Consider the following 5,671-nt stretch of genomic DNA (forward strand, 5'->3'; position numbering starts at 1 on the left):
TGTTCTTTTTATGTGATGATTTGATGTTTCTGATTTTATGATTTTATATGACACCAAGTGACATTTTGAATCACTATTCTGGAACTGACGGAATGGTTCCGACGCATGTTGCCTATGGAGCACTATCCTTTTATTGAATAACTGTTGCACAATCTGACAAAGTGAAACTTCAATATTAATTACTAATTAAAAACTAATCAGATCTTGAGAGAGATATCTATATTATTAAGATACAACAAACATTACTTATGAATACATTTTTATGAAAATTGTAAGAAACATATCAATATCACTATCAAAAATGGAGTAATATTTTACTTATTGTCTCCATCTTATTGGTTAACATGAGTATGAAGGAGTATTTTGCCGGCACTACAATGACAGTTGTCCAGGTTTTATTTTGCAGCAACATCGAACAAATTAGACTATCACAAATGAAATCGTTGAATAGTCTTTATCAAATACACGTACAATGTGTGAACAGATCATATGTAGCACGGTGAACTATACTGAACAAAAAGAATTTGAGACAATGAAATATTTATATAACGTACTCATTTAAAAACACTCAGTCTTCATTACGAAAACATATCCCCACAAATATTCACAACTTTTGTTTGTTCTGTATATATGAAAACAGCATCATGCTTTGGAGGTACAGTGCTTCTGCTTTTTGTACATATGTACCTGATACTGTTATATACTGGATGGAAGTGTACATGGGAGTTTCATAACGTGACATCTTAGGGATCCAAGTGATGGTTTTCCCGAGTAAATGTAAAGTGTCTGACACGTCAAGTTATCATGTGAGATATGTTGTGGAGGTAATGACACCGTCTAGAGCCTTTTTCCGGCGCAAAGCCTAGATAACATCACACCAACACTGCTTACGCTTATATGTTATTACCCTGTGTCGCACATAGATCTGAAAGCAACTACTGAGGAATTAATTTAGTTTTTTTTTGTTTTAAAAGTGAGCCAGTGTATAACGGTCACACTTTTACCATACACCATACTCACCGGGTTCGATTTCCCACATGGTTACAATGTCTGAAGCTCATTTCTGGTGTCCCGGCAATGATATTGGAATATTGCTAACATCCTCGTAGATCCATACTCACTCATAAATTGTCATAAATGTTCCTCTTACCTTGATACGCACATTAAAAGGTACAGAATATATTTTGTTAAGTTTAAACGACGTCGCCACTAGGGTATTCACCTCACAACTCCACTGTGTCTTTTTAAACCTATACAAAGAAACTGCTAGTGGCGCTTTATTTGACATGTAAAGTGACGGGACAGTGTCAGTGATCCTTCAAACTTTTGTCAAAGCGTTTGGACATGACTTTCATCGATTCTCACACTCGTGAGAATCTGATCGTGTTGGAAAAGAACGATGTCATTTCCAGTGTGTTTGTTAAGAAAGAAGATCTCACGTTGGGGAGTCAAAAGTCACAGTGCGTTGATGACTGAGGCGGTGGAGCGCTCAATGTTTACTGTGAACCAGCATCAGTGATTGGCTTGTCTCTACCCGGAGAATTGGGCCAAAACCTGTTTGTAATTTGCAGGCGATGTTTTTATTTTTATTTCATTATCAATGTTCAAACTCTGCTGCGTTGGGTTAAAAAATAAACATCTAAAAGTTTAGAGGTTTTTCAGGCAGGTCTGTCTTATCTAATTACATGTATGACCTGTTCAAGCTAATTGCAGGTGATAACGAGACTCCTACGCGCTTATACAAATACGCTCCTGACAAGGAACAAAGGAAACACTCGGGAATGAAAGCGATATAATACTGATTATTGATTTCAACTAGATAAGAAGAATGAGAGATGTTGCCTATATAGAACCTTTGCCTTTGTTTAACGCCACACTCATCAATATTCCAGCTATATGATGGCGGTATGTAAGAGCATCGATCCACGCAATTGAGATACGATGACATGCATCAAAGAGGTCAGCGAGCCTGACCTCCCGATCCCGTTAGTCGCCTCTTACGACAAGTATGGTCGCCTTTTACGGCAAGCATTACCATATTGTATCCATATTTAATAGTTATATGCATACGTGTAAACAGCATGTTTGATCAATCGTAAGCAGCATCCAATAATCAAAGCTTCAATGTCTGATTGTTTGTGATGACCCAACCCATTAACTCCTCTCTGAGAACCCATCACTCCGGGTATTGGTTTAAGCTTTGCGCAATTTTTATCAAGTGTTAACATTAAAAAAATTTAGCTATGCCATTCGAATACACCCCGTGTCATCACTATTTTATAGTGATTCATGAACAAATGCTCACGGTATAATCGGAATCGATTCCGTTTCTTATGATTATGGAAATGGATTATGTCGCTTGTATTTATTAAAGTTGGTAAGAATAGTTTGCACAAATGACATTGTTAATAGTCAGCCTACAGCTCTGTATTATATGTATTTTGTCAATTTATGTGTCTTGGTTCGTTCGGGCCAATGCTATGGCCCACCATCCGTTAATATATTACATAAAACAAAAGGAATTTACAAATGCAAATTGTGGGAGTAATGGTTGTCTGAACATCATGACAATTACGCCAATAGATTCTGTTTCGACATATAATCGACACTGTTTTTCTCTGGCGTTGACGTTCTATACATATACGAAGCAGGCTACATGTCTCATTACAGACTCTTGCCTGGAGATATAAGCATATTATATTTTGACAAAGTAAGCTATACAAAATATTTTTCAGAGATATATCGGCGCCAGAGATTGATATAAACTATACAAATCAACCTGGTTCTCACTCAACATATCCCTTTGTGTGTATGTTGCAACCCTCAGGGATTAGAAAGCCATATATGCATTAGACTTTCCGTGGTAGTGTACATATCATTTGTCAATCTATTTATGAATAATTAAATTTTCCTTGTGTTCACTGAAATTCCTGCTTTCTTATAAGCTGAATTGGTCACGTGTTATTGCATTCATTTCCCAATGAATGTAAAAAATTAAGCAACGCCCACCGTAGCGTACTACTTTTATTACTACTGAATGTCGGGGAATCTCCAATATTACAGTCGATGGAATTCCCTTTCTGCTCTCATGCATATTCATTGTCAAAACAACCCTTTGAGACCGAAGGCCGAAAAGGAATGAAACAGCAAACATCCAGGCTCGCTTGTTTGTTTTCCCGCTTTCCTCGGTTCCACAACTTTCATGTCTTCGGGTTTCTTTTCTAACTAGCATGTCTCCAACTGTGTCTTTCCGTTCTCAGGGAACTAATGTTTGAATCTGGTGGTAACTGATCATGTCATTTGAAACAGCCGCCCTCTCCCGGACATATTTGTTCCGGCTCGTGACAGTCTGAGTGTTACACTGATTCTCGCCTCCTGTCTTGATTGACATGTCCGATGAACATTGTTTTGATCTTACTCTCTGTTGATTGGCTACTGACTTTGTAGGCGTGTCAAGTTATGTGCATAAATTAAACAATCACCTGATTCATGTCACGGCACAGTATGTATTGTTTATCAATCTCGTCATTTTTGTCTGTTTTGATATATACAACTGTTTTTTTTGTTAAACTAATGTAGATAAAACATGTTTTCGTTGTCGAATTTAATTATAAGCATTCACTGTGTATTTTGTCGGTTCATTGAGGTATGAATTGAAAAACCGATGTGCAAACTGAATGAATCTGCGTAGCTCAAACTTTAATTAAAGAACAACAGCGACCTGTAACATCTTCCCCAACAGGAGAGAGATTATAGAGTTGCATGCATAAGGTCATAACACCACAATATTAACAGCAATATATAGCATACTACATCTCCAGTAACGCCCACAGATGGGTATGGGGAAACATAATTATATATGCTTTTGTATTTATCGGTTGACGTCATCATATATTAATGTTTCATCCTTGTATTGAACAGCCCTGTCAAAGCTAGAGCAATGGAAGGTCCTCATCTGATACACATCAAGTAAAAACTAATGAATTGTACATAGAACAATCACTATATTTGAGCTCCACATCAATCAATAGAGAGTATGGATGTTTCGGCTGGGCGTATGCATGATCCAGCCATACGGACAGATGGCAGTATGTGTCAAACCTTTCCCATTACAATGGGTGTATTTTAGACTGCGATTAAAATGTAATAACATCATCGAGTAGACTGCACTGCCAGGTGTATTAAGTCGGGGAATTATATGTTTTTCAGTTTCGTCATTTATAGACTTCATCTGGACTATTAGCGTTGAATTATTCTTTCAAAATGCAGCCCCGACTGTCTTTCTTTGTGTTACTGATGGACTGTATGTGCCAGTGCATGGTGAAAACAAGCATCGCAGATGAGTTGAAACTGATCAATGATGTCATCGAAAAGCGTTCAATGTTCTCCAAATGTGACCCTCAAAGTGGAAGTATTGTTTCTGTCAGTGTCGTTTTGTACCCTCAGTTTATCATTGGGCTGGATGAAAGAGAACAAGTTTTTACCTCAAGTGGGTGGATCGACCTGGCGTGGACCGATTCGAGACTAACTTGGAATGCTAGCATCTATGGTGGGATTGACAGAATGTATGTCAAGCAAACTATGATATGGATTCCAGATATCATGACTGAAAATTCTGTCGCAGGTTTAAGTATGTTGGGATCTGGTCAGGATTTTGTTATAGTTCATTCTGATGGAGAAGTTGAGTGGTCACCAGGAAACATTTTCAAAACTATCTGTGAAATTGATGTTGTCACATTTCCATTTGATTCTCAGAAATGTTTTTTAAATATTGGCTCATGGGTGTATTACAACGATGAGGTGAAGCTTGTGGCAACAAAGGATTCCATTAATATGGACTTTTTTAAGTCGAACTCTGAATGGAAATTGGTAAACATATCAATCGAGGCAACCGTTTCTGTATACGAAGGTGTGGACAGTATACAGGAGAGTGTAGCCTTCGTTTTCAAGCTAAAACGCCACAGTGTTTTCTACGTCGTGAAAATAATCATTCCAACTGTGATCTTATCCATTTTGAACAGTTTTGTGTTCATCGTTCCACCAGAGTCCGGGGAGAAAGTATCCATGTCCGTAACCACAATGCTATCCCTGACAGTGTTTCTCAGTTACATCGGTGACATTACCCCAAACAACTCAGAGAGCATCCCCATCATAGCTTTGTTCGTTGTCCTTCATCTTGCTCTGGGAGCCTTATCCATCATCTGTAACATCCTCATTTTGAACATACACTACAAAGCTATGAAGAAAAAAGAAAAGAGAGATTTAAGAAGGGAAACAAGGGTCAACAGATCAAACAATAATGAACCTGAAGAAGTTACAATGGACACAATACCGAACTGTGCGGAAATCCCTGACGGTACGAAGGCTGAGAGGGCCAGGATAATTATGAGACACCTTGATATAATTTTCTTTGCTTTCTCCATCTTGCTATCAGCTGGTGTTACGATTGGGTGTGTAGCAATGATGTTAATTTAACATTTACGTCAACAAGTTCTAAATATACAATAACTTGTAAGTGTAACAAATGTTCACAAGTATATCACCTTTAATTTATATACCTAATTTAAGTACTTGCAGTTGCTGCAGTGTGTCAGCACCTGTGTGAGAATGATTTTACGTCGCTTTGAATATTATTTCAGTTATGTAATCGAAACTATTTCAGCACAATGTC

The sequence above is a fragment of the Haliotis rufescens genome, unplaced genomic scaffold (genome assembly GCF_023055435.1).
Source record: "Haliotis rufescens isolate VD_foot unplaced genomic scaffold, xgHalRufe1.0.p SCAF_2, whole genome shotgun sequence".
NCBI classification, from domain to species: domain Eukaryota; kingdom Metazoa; phylum Mollusca; class Gastropoda; order Lepetellida; family Haliotidae; genus Haliotis; species Haliotis rufescens.